Source organism: Vanellus vanellus (assembly GCF_965231255.1).
Source record: "Vanellus vanellus genome assembly, chromosome: 2".
In the NCBI taxonomy this organism is placed as follows: domain Eukaryota; kingdom Metazoa; phylum Chordata; class Aves; order Charadriiformes; family Charadriidae; genus Vanellus; species Vanellus vanellus.
In genome coordinates this window covers 33,166,084-33,184,624 of record NC_138906.1, presented here as the reverse complement: position 1 = coordinate 33,184,624, position 18,541 = coordinate 33,166,084, and the positions used below count along the sequence as shown (strand labels likewise).

The 18,541-nt window shown below is 36.9% G+C and overlaps 1 protein-coding gene across 1 annotated transcript in view; it reads left to right on the top strand.

Moving 5' to 3' along the window:
• The window catches only part of AGMO (alkylglycerol monooxygenase), a gene marked incomplete at both ends in the record, with an annotated part of 191,276 nt that overhangs the window by 58,368 nt on the left and 114,367 nt on the right, over positions 1–18,541 (top strand). The gene's annotated exons all lie outside the window — the stretch shown is intronic.

Sequence of the window (18,541 nt, the reverse complement as noted above, 5' to 3'; positions counted from 1 at the left end):
TTTTTAAATTTTATTTTGGTGGGTTTTTTTCATCTTTTATTTATTGTAACAGTCACAAGTTTATATTGATAAGGTAATACCAAGTCTCTGCATCTGAATTATCATTAATTTTCATCATTTAAAGATGCTTAAAATTTTGAAAGGAAAATTTTGCCTCACTTAGGCAAATCCCTTTGGGGTAATTTTTGGACACTTGAAATCAAGTCAAGAGCCCCATGCACAGAAAAAAAAAAAGGTCATCTTTTCTGCAGCACTGAAAGCTTTGGCTTACATTAAAATTGCAAAAACACAAACACCCTTAAAACCACAGCCCAAAATCTGCCACTGGATTATATTTGGAAATATAGCCATATGTTCACCATTCCTTGCTATTATTAAAAATTGGATTATTTTAGCAACAACAGTGTTTTCTCATTTTTGGTTGATCTTGATTTAAAGTTTGAGTTCAGGATGCAAAGTGATAATGTCATGCTGAGGGCATTTCAGTATTTTGGGGCCAATTTCTTTTATGAGGAAAGACACTGGAAACGTTAAACATCAGGTTTAAACTTTTTACAGCAAATTTTGCTTCTACAAAGCTTTAGTAAATACTAAACTTCATAAAGTCAGTAGAACTCTGATGCCATGAGTTGTTTTGAGTTATGGGTTATTAAAAAAATCAAGATAGCTATGTTTTATTTTCTGATGTGTCAGAATAACATGAAACTCAAAAGTAAGGTGGTGCTTTTTGTTATCTGCATATTTGTTATTGACTTATAACACTTGTTTATGTGGTTAACAAAGAATCAGATTTCTTGGATACAGAAAAATTTACAAGGGAAGATATATACTTATTATTTACTTTTTCTATAAATTTAGCCAATGTCATTGCCTTGTGGAAAACTGGATTCAGAATTTTAACTTCAATCAAAATGAAAGTATTTTGATGTTTCTTAGTTTTAGAATAATATGCTTCCTTCCAATTTTTCTAATCCTTAAAACAAAAAAAATCTTCAATTTCTAGTCCTAACAAGCAAAGAAGCTTAATACTAAACACCTTTAAACTGTGAAGTTTGTCCATGTACGCATTCCAAACTAAGGAATTTTTACACAAAAAATATATGTTTTAGATACATTTTTTTTCTGAAATTAAAATTCAAAATTATCTGTTAGAATGGAACTGCAATCAGCTAGTTTCTTGGAAACTGCAAAAAGTGGCTGTCAGTCACTAAGAGAAAGATTGCACCTGCGTAGGGTTTAATTTGTTGTTATCATGGTCCCTGGGAAAGAAATCTAAGTGGAAAGCAGAGAACAAAGTCCCATATCTTTTTCCATGCATCTTTAAATACATCAGTAGCATCTGGACGTCAGTTTGATCTGTAAAATCGAAATTGAGTTCAGTAGAGTACGGTAAGGTGACACTTTCAAAATGGCAATAAAAGCCAGCTGTTGGATCTCCAGCATGAAGGCAGTAAAGTGAGGCCTCTAAAGGCTGATTGAAGAACAGACCAGAAAGTTACCTAACAGAAAGTTAAATTCAGGTAAAAGGAGGGTGAATTATTTAGAGAAAAATATTGAAACTCTTCTTGTTGTATGTGAGGAAGACCTGCATCAAATCAGGGCACAGCTCAACTACTCCAGTACCATGACCATGAGTCATCTCATCTGGCTAAAACAGCGTCTATATTAACTTTCAACACTTTGTAGGAAATAAAGATTTTTGACCTTAACTTTGACATCCATTGCATTATAATGTCTTTTGTATGAAATGAACTGAGAACAAGATTTCAACTAATATTTATTAGCTAGAGAAAATGCACAATGTACCTATGATAAACTTCATTTTTACTGAAGAAGCATTAATATTTTATTTAAGTGATAAAGGATCGTTTTGTCTGTATAAATGTACATATAATATTACAAAAAAATGGTTCTTATATAGGCTTTAGTACTTAGCATAAGTCTGCGCAATCCTGAAGAATGCTATCCATTGGGGAGACTCACTGGGGTGATTCATGTTAGCAAGATAATTTACACTTTTTACTTAATCCTTCTGTCCGTGAACAGACATGGTTGATCAGCTGGACACCAATACAGGTTGTTAATTTATATGTTGCTAATCGGCTTATTAGTGCTGCTGACAGTTGATCCTGTTATAATTCCAATTATAAATTCAAATTCCAATGGAAAGAAATATGCCTATTTTAAAATAGCAATTCTTTTTAAATTATTGAAATATTAAAATTTATCATGATCTATTTTAAATTTTGTTAACATTACTGTTCATAAAAAAACCCTATCCTTTGTGCCTTGCATTGCATTAATTCTATCCACTAACTGCTTAACCAAGTCATTTATTACTTTCCCGCAGTTATAAAGTAATTAAGACATTTTGGACTCAGTAGGTAAGTAGTTAAAGTGCATACTTTATACCTGTGGAGTTATAAAATATATGTTCTTAATATTAAAACTGTTAAAGTCTCCTTGGAATTTTAGTATTAATGATTTCTTGGTTCTTAAGTTACATCCCCTAGCCTCTTTTCTTGGAGGCTTTCCTTCATGGCTCCCTCAGCAGTACTGAAGCCACACATAGCAAATACATAGCTGATGCTTATTTATAAACATTTGACCTATCCCTTCTGCTCGCCCCACGCAAATTCTCCCTTATGACCTCAACATTTCACTCAGTCAAGCCTTGTAAAATTCTGCTTGGTTGTGGGAAGTACTTTTTATAAGAGAATATAGTATCATTTTCTTTGTTTTTTGGTCATTGTCCTCACAATTGCTATGGTAGAGTTGATTGCACAGATGTATTTTGAGCTGAAAATTTTTCATGACAGTTGTGTAAGGCTGCCTTAATTGCAACAGGCTTTCTCAGCCGTCCCTTGACTGTGACCTATGACATCTTCACTCCCCTACTTCTAAAACCATTTCCTAATAGAACCCAGCAGATCTCATCTATGATGAATTGTAATTCTGGGTTGCAGCTGGAGATCTCATCAGATGTGCAGTGTGTTCTGGGGCTCATTCATTAATCCAAAATAGTGGCCACAGGAAAATGCCTACATGCACGCTTGAAGTTTTAAAGTGCAGTTGTGCTGAAAACTGTCCTGTTCAAATAGGCTATGCGCCGGATCTGCGTTCGTAGTCAATCACCTCTACTTGTATACCGATGGGTGACTGTCCTGCAGAAGGGATACCATTAGATAATACATAGCAACATACATATACAGAAGTATACAGAGTATGGTAGATTTCATGGTGCATGAGGTCATAAACTGCATACTCCTTGGGTCATGAAGTTGGCAATTTATATGTAAGCTCCTGACATCCATAGGACACCAAAGGTGTGAAATTCTTATAGTCTAAGTTCAAGAAAGTTTATTAATGATCTAGAGAGTCCCATTGTTTCACGGGCTTTATTATCTCCTGTTGCTGTAGTCTAGCTCAAGATCAGACTGACACAGCCGTACACACTGCTGAGGCCTCAGCACCTTGTAGTTTTAAGACCTATCTGAAAAGCTGCTTGTAAGTGGGACTTTTTTCCTGAGCTCATTTTACATGCCGTTTTTGTCTACTCAGGTTTGATAAAACAGTTTATGATAAGAATACTTAATCTATCTCAAAATATATATATTACTACTTAAGTGATGTAAGGCAAAATGCAGAAATACTGAATATGAAAGCAAATCACTTTTCTGAGGTTTTTTATATTTTTTTAATAATAAAATTTTAGAAAGAATCATTTACTTTTATCCTTAAACTGGATTAAAATGAAAGTTTCTAAGTGATTTTGATAAAAAGAGACTGTCCAAAAATCTTTAAACAGTTAAAAAATGCCTATGCTCACAGCGATCCCCTCAGATTTTTTTAAACAGCTCTCTGTCCCTGGATAGGCTCTTGAAACTGTGAGGTCCGAATCTGATTCTATCTGTTCACTTGATTTCCTACTGGAAGAGAAGATACTTGAATTAAGTGTGACCAGAAAGTTGTGACCGTGTTATTTATTTAGCGGTCTTGAGAATTCTCTGAGAAATGAGCTTGCTATGTGCTTTCCATTTTGTGCCTGTTCATCTGTTGATCTAAGAGTCAAGGAGAATATTGATACCTTTGAAAATATGCTAGAAGAGTCATAGAAAACACTGTGGTGTCTGGCATAGAGCGTATCGGTTTTGCCCTTTATTCTTTCCACTTTTTAAATGTCCTTCTGATATTCAGATTGATTATGTATGAGCATTCTGCTCTTCTCTGCTTCATTAAACCAGGGGGAGAGTAAGTAGTCCAGAATAAATATATTCATTAAAATATGCAAAGGCAGAATCAAATCTGCATAAATTAACATCTGTATATAGAGTACACTAACATAATATTTAGTCAGATGACCACATATGGATTATCGCTGTGGCTTTCAAGAGAAACTCCCCCAAACTACCTGTCAGTATAATTTTCTGAATAATAAGCTCTTCAACTGAATTTCTTGCATTAATGCAATTATTTTATTGTGATGAAGTAATGAGGCTGGCATTAACTCATGTAATACATGGATAAATATTAACTTGTTTCCGTTGATCAGTTCCTTATACAAAGGCTATCGAGACTGTACATGGTGCAAAATAAAAGAAGCATTTTTAAATCTAGGTGATTCTGATTGAACAAAACACTTGAACACACAGATAATCACATCTCCACGTGTAACAGGTCCTAAGTTGACAACACCCCTGAGATACAGCTGCTCATCTGATTTTCCTTGAAATGTGAGAATGCTGGAATATAGTAAAGGCTTCCAATCTCTAAAGCCTTGTCTTACCACAACAGTAGATACATGAATAAACTGGATCAAGAAAACGCTCTGAATACAGATACCCCAAAACTTTGAAATGCGTCAAGCTGGAAAAAGATGTGGAAACCATGTCATTCCAGGGTGGGGTGCAAGTCCAAGAAATTTACAGTGACATCCTGATTTGGATAATCCCCACACAATCTTTTTTTCTGTGCTCCTTGGAAAGTCTCCTTCTTTCCATCAGCTTTGGCTAAGCTCACTCCACCTGGTATTCCATTGCCAGGCCAGCCCAGTATGTTTAAAGAAAATGTGCTGTGTACTGTCACTATAAATGGTAAACAAATGGGCCAAAACCCCATACCACGTTGTCAATGAAAATGCTTGCATGTCTGCAGAATCAGGATCAAGAAAATGTGTGAAGTGTATTGTTAAAGCTATTCCTGAAATATGATCCACACTGGGAGCCACAGTATATTTTTAGTTTCAAACTCTTCCTCCAGTATTCCTCTGGAATACTTATAAGGAAATGGAGCAGCAACCCATAACTATGAATATTAGTATCTGAAGGAAGTACCACATTCTACACCTGCTTTAATAAACGTATATGAAGAATAGGTATAGATAATTTATATATTTTTTAGTTTCCTCTAAGGCTCTTCATAGGTGTGAAATGGAATTTAGCAGTTCTAGCTTCATGCTCCTGCACCTGGAACGCTTGAAGAGCTGAATCAAAACTTAGACTAACATTTAAAATGTAAATAGACATAAACACAGAATAATTTCTAAACTTTCATAAGGTGTATGATAGGCACAGTTTAATCTGTTTTAAATAATTTAATGTGTGAGATGAAATTACAGTGCAGAGAGCTATTTTGGAAAGTAAAGATAGGTATTGAATGGATTGCTCTTACATCCATTTGTAATCCTGTAAAGTTTGTCACTCCTGTACTGTTTGTTAACTTTTTCACTGGATTGCTGGAACCTTTACAGCATCAGAGCATACCCCACAACTGGTAATAAGTTTACTTTGCTAACAGTAGCTAAGATCTGCTGTCATGCAAAAGCCATTATCACATTAGTTTGAATTTTAAAATAAACTTTATCTTATATGTGAAAATTGCTTGTATAGTTTTGAAATAAATTAATGCAAATTGCCATCTTAGAGATGTTAATTTTTTTTCTTGCACCTGTGAAAAGCCTTCCTGAATTTAAATTTATAGCCTCTGAACTGTGACCCGTGTTAGATGAAGGAGAGATTTAGACGTGGTTGGTGCAGTTGTAGATTAATGTGTCATGCAATCTGTGTGACTACAGGTTAGTCATGCCCATTAGTTTTCCTTCAAAATTTCATCTTTTGATACAGGAAATATGGTTTAACTTTAGATTTTGTTTGTATCTAGTAGCACTTAATCCTCTAGATTAAGTTTTGTTTGTGGTTTTTTTTTTTTTTTCCCTTTCCCTTTTTATATGGTTTGCTACATAATTTGCGTTGTAAAAGGCAAAACTTCTTCTGTTACACCTACCAGTTTCTCCTCTGGGTAGGCAGCATTGTAAATTATTAAATACAACTACAGACAGTGTCATGATAACTTTTAATGTGATGGTGAAGTGAGAGCATTGATCTTATGTAATTTGAGTCAGAAAAATCTGAACAGGTAAACTATTTGTAACTTCTTACAGCTGAATAGGAACATAAGTAATATTAATAACAGAAAAAAGGCCATCTGGTCCAGCTTGCCTGAGTTCGTTTGATTGGTTCATTATAATCTCAACCACCTGCTTTTCCACTGAGCTCTACTTCACCAGTCCTATCCTATTCCAGAAACAAATGTATCTGTCTCTTGTACACCTTTATAAATCTTTCCTTATAACTTTGATTATTCAGACCTTATGTGGTCTTATGGCACAGGAGATCCCAAAGTCTCAGAAGAGATTGGGGCTGGTAGGTTCTGGATGCTCGACAAATGGACAGGAAGAAATGCTCCTGATCTAAGGGTTTGTAATCCAGTTTCAGAGAAAATATGTGGGTGATTGGAAGAGTGGTCTGATAGAATAAGGTGAATATCTGTGTGGTGATATAATTGCCTTGACCAATTACAAAATGCCGATGTTTATTTTGCTTTTAGATTTAACAACAGGCACCTGTACTATTTATAATCTCTACTGACATCCTGCTAAGGCGTTTATTATTCTTCTCTCCATTTTTTATCAAGGCAGTACTATCTTTCTTGTAATTTGAGGGGGTAATAAGGAGAGTATTTAGTACTCTTAAACTACAGTTCTTTTTGCTAGTAGCAGAGGGAAATAAACAACAGCCCTGTGAGGTAACATTTTCCTTCTATAAACTAAAGAACAGAGAAAGTTACTGTTCTGCCCATGTCTTTCAATTCCCATGTATTTTATCAGACATGCTGCTTCTCTATGGCAGTCATTAAATAATTGGAAATGTTATTTAAATGGGGTTAAAATGATTTAAATGATCACTTAAACAATGGTTTGATCTGTTTCTGCGAAATAATGTCAACCTTCATATCCTTCAAGTTCTTCATAAACACATGTGAATTTACTGTCATGATGTGTTTCGGCAACTGAATCTAAATTAGGTTCACTTGTGTTCATGCAGTTTTGGGGGCTTTTTTTTCTTTTCCCCTTCTTCCCCCTCCCTGGAGGTGAAATAAAGAAGGTTCCTGCACTATAGCCACTGCCCTAGATTTTGTGATAATGGCACCAGGTGCTGTAAATTATACTGCTTTGATTATCTGGGTTGTGATTCCCTAGTGTAAGCTCCTAGCAATCTCTCTGGGCTTTTAGCAAAGGATATTCTTCACCTGGACTGGCACCATTGTGCTGTGCCTCCGTCTGCTCAGTGTTCAGCTGCTGCTGGGTGTCTCTTGGCTGAGCAGCTGAAAAGAAAAAAAAAAAAAGACTTCATCCATTGCTGGGGCCTTCTACCAAAAAATGTACGTTAGTGCTGGGATGAATACAGGTTAGTCATTTAACTTACAAGCTTTGAGAGCTCTCATGCTGGGTATGGAGATAATGGGTACTGGCATGCATATGAAATATCCTATGAAATTATACATAAATGCTTACTGTTTGATATGTCTTAACACACTGTAAAACTTTGTACTTACAAGTATGTTTTCCATAAAAAAATCAACACTTTTCAGATAAAGAGAAAGATTCTCTGTTTCCCTCTCCTCCCCTGCTAACTGTGGGAGGAGATTGGCTGTGGAGGAACAGGATTTTTTTGGTAGACTAGAGTTATGTTTGGCACAATCTGCCTAAAGAGGCCAACAGCACGCTCTCATTTTGGGTCGGTTCTTTTGTCTAGCAATGGATTTTAACCAGAGATCTCAAAGCAGCAAAAAACTTCTATTTTTATATTGAAAATAAAATACCCTACCCTTGCCAGATAATAATGACACTTTATAAAATAGAGGAGCCTATTTTTCTTTGGCAGATCTGTTTCCTATATGCAATTTTAGCGGTTGAGGTAAGTCTGCAGTCTAGTATCTTGCACTTCATAGCTTTAATGCTTATTTTTGTGTGTTTGGAAAGTACAAAAGTACAACAGATGCATCCTGCGTTGAACTTCCAATATTAGCTTAATTTATAGTTTACAGCAAACAGATAAAGGACAAAAATTAATTACTTTACAGTGGGGTATGCTGAAATGTATCAGTTAATCTGTTAAAATCAGTTAAATTAATCAGTTGAAAAGCATTCTTTTCAGTACTTGGTATTTTCTGTCTCTGAAATCCTTTTCTTTCTGTTAGCTCTGCTACTAATTATCCAGCCCCTAGCTGTAGGCCTTTAAAGTCAGAAAATGCAACATCAGTCAAGAGACATGTGGCTGCAAAAACCAGTGAGCGTGTAGGAGGAGTGCCTTTACAGGTCAAGTGCTATAGCTGTTCTTTGACAAATCAGTCTGAATTAGCATCACAGGAGCCTGTTGGTATTCCTGCTCCCCCACACCTCCGGCTTCATCTGTTAGCTGCTGCTGTTGCCAACGCTCATTTTGCACTCCCAGACCTGTAATCTGTTTCAGAGTTTGCTGGCAGTGCTGGAGCAACTTCGGCCCCACAAACGTCACTACCAAAGCATTGAAATAGACTGCATCTAAAACTCTACTGTCTAGGGCTACAACAGTCTTCAGCCAGGAATTGTTTCTTAATATTTTGAGGAAAGCAGAAATGGAATATAAAGTAACTCCTCTGACTGATGGTCAAAGTTCAAGAGATAGCATCAGTAGCAATGGACACTCAAGTAAAAGGCTTTCTTAGGTGCTGTATCCCCAGGGATGGCTCCGTTGGAAAGACCTATTTGTGTAGTCCTAATTTAGGCACATGTCTTTGTTCCCTGCTGAAGGGACAGGGCAGGGAGTGGTGAGAGACAAAATCCTGAAGATAGCATTCAGGTGCTAGAGGCATCCTCTAGATCATCCTAGCTGGTACTCTTAGGGGTGGGCTCTACCAGATGGAGCCCAGCTTGTTGGGGTATGGTGGCAAGCTTATATTCCCCCTTTCTTTTTCACCTTTAAATTCAGGCTGTGTGCTTTGACAGTTGTCTGTGTTCTGGTCTCTTTATCTAATCTATCTGTCTACATGGCTTCCACGTCCTCCTTGTTAGAGTGATAAATGGAAAAGGCTATTAAAGTTTCAGCATGCTTAATAGTGTCCAGAGCCAATCCGTTGTACGACAGATGCAGTGATAGGTAGCTACTTGATGGACACAGAGGATCCATGGTTAGCTATGTGCTTTTAGGAATGGGAGTATATTGTAAGTACTGGCAACAGTGATCCAAATGAAATCTGTGGAAGTGTAGTCTTCTTTTTCTATGCATCACATGCACTGTGGATAAGCAGTATGACTACCAAATGGAATGGATCTATCACTGTTAAATAAGCACACGGTATCTGTTAATATATCGGTTCTTTTTATTTCTTAGGGAAATATTTTGATGCTTGTAAAACAGTTGTGTAAATAAATATGGGTGGCTAATGTCACTAAATACCTGAACTTGACATCAAAGGGTTAACTGTTCTCTCTTTTGAATTGTATACTATACAATGAACTTGTTTCAAAATTTTTTAAAGTTAATGGATGTTTTTCAACGGAATTCATCAAGTTCTGGATCAGGTCCATAGAGAGTAAAAAAACTCAGTGCATTGCCTCAAGTGTCTATGGTTTTTTCTATGGTTTGCAAATCTGTGAAGGAGTAGGACAGAAATTGGATGTAAATGTTTTTTTCCTAGAATATTTTAAAAGTGTATTTAAGGGGTTGGTGTGTTTTTATGTCCCCCAGGCTTTCCTAATATCTCAGTAAATTTCAATAGATGCCTTTGCATATCTAGTCTGCATTTCCACACATCTATCATTCAGGAACTTGGCTTAGTAAATCATCCAATACAGTATGCAAGAGAAAACTTTGTAGAGCTAATTCCTGTTTTACACCAGAATAAGTCCATTGACTTATCAGTGGTAATTTTTACTGTATCTGCCTTGGAAAAATGAAGAACCAAATAAATGAATGCAGGAATTTGACCTACAAGGTAAAAGTTACGTGAAGGGGCCGTGGATATTTCCTTTGAAGAAGTATGTTTATGCCTTTGAGTTGGAGGACTTTAATTCTTTCCAGTTCATCCATATTTTTTTTTTCTTTTTTGTTTGTGTGTGTATGTATGTGTGTATTTCGCTAGCATTCCTTGAATGCTAGCGGGCATTCCTTTGCCCTTCTGAGGGCAAAAAGTAAGATTAATGTGGCTGAGTTAGTATCAGTTATTGTTTTCTTCCTAATATCCTGCAGCTTTATGTTGCTTTAACGTATGCACATTCAGAGTTTTGAACATTGTGGGAAAAGGTTTCACTGGCATCCATTCCTGCCATTAAAGTGCTTCCCATCTGAATATTGCCTGCCAAAGTATGTGGTATCCTGCAGAGCAAGAGGATGAGGACATAGATTGCAATGAAGCTGAACGGTTTGCACTTCCTAACGGTGACACCAGACATCAATCTTTTGTAGAGACAGCCCACAATACAGGAGAATAAGAACTCTCAGCCCCACTCCCTCACCAAAAAAAAAAAAACAAAAGGAGAATTATCTTCTCTTTTTTTCCATTTCATTCCAGCAGTTTCCTTTTAAGATCCTCAAAGATGAATATGTTCTCAAATTGCATTAGCTGACATTTAAGTGGCTGAGATACTTTTAGGGAGGGGGGAGGGGGAGAAAGAGAAGAATTGAGTAAAAAAAAAATAATTGGTTGTCTGAAGTAACTTTTTTTAAAAAAAAAAATAAGAATTTATTTAATTTAGTCTCAAATCTCTTCATCATCAAGCTAAGGAGTAGAGTGCTAATTTGGTCACAGTTAATGTGTTTCACACATTTATACCAGAGTTTGACATCAGTATTCAGTAACACCAAGTTATATTATACATGTTGGCAAATGCTCAGAACTAAAGATTGCCAGTTCTGTAATCGGCCATATTTGGAGAAGCTTGAGTCAGGTCTGCAGCTTGTATAAAGTGGCACAGTTCTGTAGAAGTCACTCTGCACCAGCTGCTGAGGATCTTCTCCTTTGCACACAAATTTGTTGCAGGTTTTTTATTTTAATATATAAATCTAATTTCACCAACAAGATGATTTATAGTCGTGCAATTAATGAGCCATATGCTCCTCTTTGTAGTAAAAAAGGTGCAGAAAGAGCTAAGTGCTGCAAGAAACTGCTACACCAATGAGCTGCAGAAGTTAACATATACTGTGTCATTCAATCAAGAGGTTGTGAGGGTGTAAGGTGGATAAACCTTGCTATAACCAGTAGGAACCCTCACTGAAGAAACGATAGTTGAAAAACCTGAGCCTAATATTGGTGGGAAATGCTTGTCAGGGCTTGGGACTGGGATCACAAACAGAATTTTATGCTATGATTTAATTATCCTTGAAACTGCCACGGCACCGATTTATTTTTTGGTACAAATCAGAGTTCTTTTCAGATTCTTACACCTAAAGAATCTGTTATGAAAGCCACAACAACTGGAAAACAGGGTACCTGAATCAAGCCTTATACACCCACAAGAGAGACAAGTGGCAGTGTGACAGCTGCCACCATCATGGCTCCTCATGACCCAGAGGCTTGGATCTTTGCTCCAGAGCTCGCCCAGAGCTCAGGCAAACAAACTTTAACGAGCTGCAGAGCTGCTCCAAGCAGCTAGAGAACTTGAACAATTGGCTTCAGGGAGGTGTGAGAAACAGGTTGGTCGGGCAAGTTGGTACAGCAGAATTTGTGCGAGACCTGCCGCGTACTGAAAGACTTGCCAAATATTCCGCTGTTTTCAGAGGTTACGTATATACACACATTACTAAAACTTCATTCCTTCTGTGCATTTCTTCATCTTTTGAATTTTTCCAATTTGCCCCTGTGGAAGTGTCCAAATCCAACATTTGCATGCTAAAATTGCCTTGGATCAATTACCTTCTCGATATCTTTCCCCACAAGGAACGCACATTCATTTTCTATTAAAACTATAAGTGAAGTCAGAGATTGAGTCACTGTGAATTAATTTCTGAATCCTTACCTAATAAACTTTATTCCTTTGTGGTTTTCCATGGCCTGTGTGGAAATAGACTGTTCAATTCCCGGCAACTGTATGAAAAGCTCACAGGCCGTGGGTTAGGACTTTCTTAATGTAATTAACTGAGACTCTTACTCTTGTTTACATTGATATGACTGTGTTGCGTGAGGTTTGATCCATGCAGCTTAGCTTCTGAGGGAACTACTCCTACTAGAAGAGACTGAATCTTGGGGAACCCTGGCTTTTTCTAACCTTTCCATTGTTATCCTATGCTTACGAGGATGCCCAGAAGTAACATAGGGCATGTATGGGTTGAGAAGACCATTTTTTTTGACCGGGCCAAGCTCTGCTTTCCTAACCACGTGATATCTTAAATATTTTACAGATTCGGAAGTATATCTGGGTATAATTCACAGTCCCCTGGATTCTTGCTAAGAAGGGATATGATCTGGCCTGTTGTTTGTTCTGGGTAGCACATGTAATACTTTGGCTTGTCTTGATTCTTCCCACGTTCCCATAGACCATTCTGCATCTTAAGTTTTGCAGATCTTATTGTGGATTTTTTTGTGTGGGAGCAGTTTTGTGTTTTCAACTGGTATGGCAGCAGATCAAGCAGGAGGTTTTGGCTTGTGGACAGATTCTGAAGGCAGGTTTTGTAGAAGGTTGCTCCAATTTTTGGCTTGTAAGCCATGGGAGCATATACCATGTATGACTCGATTATAAGTTAGCCCACTCACTAAATAGCTCACTGACCACATACAGTAATTTAAGAAGAGGGCTGAAAAACAGAGATAATACTGAACAAAGCACAGAAAAAACACATCTCGCATCATGGAAGGGTCAGATGCTGAATGCCTAGTGACATTTCCTAATTAAGCTGCTCGATTACAACTATGTATGTTACAGAGTGTCTCACGGTCGCATTATTTTCTGTTTGACACTGGCTGTGTGCCATGCTGTGTGATTGCCTAACCTGGAATTACCTGGGTACCCCAATATATTTCGTTGCAAAATGAATCAGGTGCTTTTGAATTGTTCCACTTCTCCTGACACACAATCTCTGGGAGCAAAAACTAACATACTGTGTTTTTCCTATTATTCTAAGCAGCATCAGAACTCCTACTTTCCAAATGATGAGGACTGGTCTGTGTCAGGTACATGCACAGATAGATGCTTCTCAATAAAAAAGTGCAAAAGAAGAAAGTTAAGAAAATTGTTTGAAGCTCTGTAGTGAGTCAAGTCTCATTCACCACTTGAACTCAGATCTCCTTACAGCTAGTCTTTTGTTTTGCATATATGATCATCCTGAGAATACAAACTGCTAACACTCACTGTAGCCAAGGCCAAAATGTAAGAAAAATGTGTCTTATTAAAAAAGAAACAACAAAAACCCCCAAATTTGTACATTTCCCTGTATACACGTTTCTTTGTGTGTGGTATATAATACAGTCTTCCAGATAAATTCCTTGGATCTAATCCTGTTCTCATTAAACCCACACAGCTCTACGCTTACACTAATGTAACTGAGGAAAGAATTTGTTCCTATAAGAATTATATTCCTAATAAGAAGGAAGCAGAGGCTTTTGGCAAATAACCTATCTTGCAACTTATACTGAATAACACTAAAACAAAAAACATAAAGCAAAGTTGGATCAGAAAAGTAACAGAAGAGGGACTACATCACAACAGACTAAACAGGAGAGTCACGTACGGATCATATCTGCTTCTGTTGTGGAGATGATAACTAATCTGTGTAGGCAGGTTTCTGTTTTCAGGTGAGGTGGATTGGATTCTAGGGTGACTTCCCAACTTTATTAAAGGCATCCACTCTGGGTCCCAAAATACAGTTTTTTAGCCAACTTTATTAAAAAAATCTGGTAATTGTCCTTCCCTGTAACAAAACTTAAGTGGTGCCCTGTCTCAGTGGTGGTTCATCCAATGCAAGTGTAGAATCCAGCAGGGAATAAGACTCTTTGAAAAATCCCTGCATGACAAGAGATTTATTCAAACATTTAAGAAGCATCATCAGAACAGATCAATTAGAACAAGGCAAGAAGGTAGTAAGTAATCAAATAATAGTTGTTCTGTGAATAAGAAAAACTAACAGTTATTTAAATACTATGTATTCCTCTCTGTGTTACCTTTGTAGGGAGGGTTGAAATTCATGGAAAACGAATGACTAGTAGTTTTACCTTCCAAGCCATTTTTCTTTCCTCAGTCATCCTGGGGTTTCTACTAATTCTGACTGGAGAGAAGTCAACCCGTGAGATGATGCCTTTTCTATTGCTGGTAGGCAAACGCAGCACAGTACCTGCTTCTGAAGCGCTGCAGGTTACAGCTGCCCTAGGAAGCATCAGTTTCTACACAGGGGTCAGCAGGGACCACGCTGTGGGCAAGGGCTTTCTTGCCACATGCTTAGCTTTGTGGAGTTCATCGTAATGTGGTAATCCATGGCACAGTAAATGTAATTTTGCTATCTTCTAAGTTTCTGGCTAGCCAAATTGTAGTTCGGTTCCTCACTGAAGGTATTTAATCTTGCAAGAGGCGGTAAGCAAGTGAAGGTTTTGTTTAAATTTCGGTAGATGCCGAGCGGAAACTTTCACCTGTTCTCCTAGCTGCAGTCAGCATTGATTGAAAGAGAATGGATTTTATATGACTCATTGTGCGGACATATTTTCAAATCATCTGTATTTTTCTTCCACTTTACTTTAGATCCAGGTCTTATAAAGCTGTGTGCAAAGAAATCACCCCCTTTTAATTAAAAGGTCTATCTAATCTTTTTTATTCACTAAGTATTCATCAAATCTTTAGCATGTCACTGATTTTGAGGATTGTGAAAAATGGTTGTTTTCATTGATATTGCTCATTGAAATGACTACAGGGTTTTTTGACATACCCAGTTTCTCCTGTTGTTAATCAAAATGTATTGGGCTGTGGAAATCACCAAAAATTACAGAAATGAACAACAAGAACATTTTGAGCTCTCTGCATTGTACATTTTTAAAGACAAATTAGACCTATGTTTGAGTATCATAGGAAAGGATTTGATTAGTGCCAACAAATGAATTTGAAATAGAAAAAAAAATTAAGGATAAGTAGAAACATTGGTTGCCATACCAATATAGTTGTGATGATGTGTGAAACATTACATTTTATGTATTAATTAGGAGGTGGAGGGAGAGAAGTGGAAAAGAAGGATAACATCATTAATCTTTCTTCCTTTTGGAAAACCCAGAAAATATGATAAAGTGGGCCTGCTGCAAAAGGTCTGGCTCCAGCTTCTTGATAACTGGTGCTTCATTGGTGCTGCAAGGCTACTATTAAGCCCCCCAGAGCCTCCTCTCCTCCAGGCCGCTTCCCTCAGTCTGTCATTTGCTTTCTTCTATCAGTAGAATTCATATATTGGACTAATGCTAAAAAATTCATATCTTCATTTTCCTTTAGAATTAGTATTAGGCTACGAATATCTTAACAGCTTGTAGCCTAGAGATTTTAGGAACTGCAGGACTGACTCTGAGTTAAATGCATGGAGACTTAAAGAGCTAGAGTGAAAACCGAGGGCTGGATGATAACTATCCAGCAATTCCTGCGTAGCACCAATTTTCTTTCCTTCCTTGCATTTCTATGTGACAGCATTCATTCTCTGCTGATTATTTTTTAGTTTGTATTGGGTGATGGAAGAAAATATTAATTGATTTTGTACGATGGTAATGATAACCTATTAAACAATAATTAACTCTAGTAGCGAGACATAGTTGTTCTGTTCTTCCCCAGATGCAAATAGCTCATCAGTTCTCCACCCATTGACAGGAACCTGGGAAAAGCCACACCAGGAAAGGTGGCCATTGCTGTGCTAGGTTACAATTTGTATAACTTACCTCACAACTACATGAAAAAGAAATGCCACCTTTATCTGTTGTTAGAGATAGTTCTTCATAATAGTGGAAGATGCAGAAGGTTTCCAGGACCCACCTGGGTGGAGTACTCAGGAACTTAAAGCTGGTCCAGCTGTGAGCAGGAGGTTGGGCTAGAGACCTCCTACAATTCTCTCCAGCCTGAATTATCCTATGATTCTGTGATTTTCACTCTCCCGAATAAAAAAAAAGTGTGTTTGTGCATATGTGTATTGCAGTCATGTATTTTTTAAATTGTATTTACCAACCACATTTGACTTAGAAAACATAAAAAATTCCATTAGAGCATTGTCTGTGTGGTTTCTCCAATTCCATCACCTATTTTTTTCCTGTGTCTTCATGAGAGAATTTGACTGATGAGATCTACAAAATGCAGTAATACTTCCTGTTTTCTACATAGATTTAAAAAAAAAAAAAAAAGTGTTGGAATTGGCCATATCTCGGTCTTGCTGTCAAACCAGGAAATTCAGTCCTTATGTAATAACACATATGAGAAAGTGCCTGTGAGAGTGTCTTTTATAATTTCATTCTCATTCAAATAACTTTTCTCATTTTGCTTCAAGTTATCGTTATGAAAGAAAAAGTGAAACCACAACTCTTCTATAGACACATACATTTTGGTTTCTGTCGTGGCAAGTTGGTGAGCAGTAAGCTGTATTCCTTGAGTGCTTCGTCTGTTTCTTACATTCGTGAGACATCTTTTAGGCATTATGATTGTAATATTTTTAATGTACTAATGGTTACAGACTGAGGTTTGGGGTGATCTGTTTCACACTTGTTCATGGTGTTATTCTTTTGCTTCAAATAAGAAGTTATTGATGATCAGTTTCTTCAGAAAAAATTTTAAGACAAAAAAAATTTCCGATCATCGACTCTGCCTATTTTGCCAATGAATTTAACATAGTCTGTGCCATTGATGTCAGCAAGAATAGGATTAAGGAGCAGGCTTTAATTTACTTAGCTGTAACAGAAGAAGTAAGAAATAGCTTTAGCAGTTAAATTACTTGTGGCAGAATTGTTTGTTTATGTCCCTAATATTCCTGTGGTATATTTTTGAATGACAGATCACTTAAGCTGACTCGCACATCTGAAAGATTAACATTTTACCAATATTCGGTTACCTTATTCCATATTCTTATTAGTGTAAGAGGCAGTTTAACTGAAAAATGAATGCTAATAAAATGCCTTTTTAGTAATTCATTTTGAAAACCATTTGACCTTAACTACAATGAAAGTAGACTGTAAAAATCATCATAGATTCCCTTCCTTGAACTTTTCACAATGCTGAAAAATGACTGAGGGAAAGAAGCGAGATCCAGTTACTGTACCCTGTTTGTACAGCTGTACTTCATTGAGTGGAGGCTTGTGTTACACACAGTTTGTGATAGGAAGTAAATGCTTTTAAAACAACTAAGGAGACAGGTCTTTAACCTCCACCTTTTCAGATGCTTTGTTCGCTCATTTAGCTTCTGACGAGGTCTTGGGAAACATTTCAAAAACAAATTATTATTGAGTACTGAAGCTCACCTGAATAATTCATCTCCTAGTGAGCTCATTAGGCAGAGATGCAGTAAGATGGTGGTGGTGGGTTTTTTTTTTGAGAGAGATCACTAATTCTTGATATAGTGAACACTTGTTCCTTCAAGAACAAATGCATTTAAAGAGGAAAGAATTCTCAGGTTGTGTTAAGTAGTTTATGATAGTTGAAATTACAGTTTTAATTCAGCAAGCGTAAGGATTTTCAAGGACTTAGAGGACATTCAAAAATGATGTTGTCATGTAAATTATCAAACTGTCAAAATTAATTAGATTTAAAATTCTCAGTTTCTAGTATACAGGATAGTCACCTCCTGTTACAAGACTGTCTAGTCCCCTGAAATGGTGAAGACACCTTAAGATTCATTAAGGTGATGTTTTGGCATTACTTTACGTTTCAAGTACATGTTAATCACCAGACGTAAACTATTTGATGTAAGCTTGGCACCAGATAATTTCAGGACTTTAAATGCACATTATAAGATAATTCTGTGAATGTGATTCTAGTATCTGCCAGAGACGCTTCTCTACTTGCTCTGGAGAAACAAGTCAGTGGCAATGAGAGTGTGCAGCTGGCAGACATCCAGTTAATTTCTGTAATCAGCTGAGGCTTTGTGTGTACTTCATCCCTTGAAATGCATGTGACCTTAAATTTGGGTTTATGCTAAACAGGTATTATTTGGGCTGTATTAACCACCCACTTTCTCATTTTGGTATAATTAAGGTCATCCTCATAGCATCCTCATAACATTTCTATCTT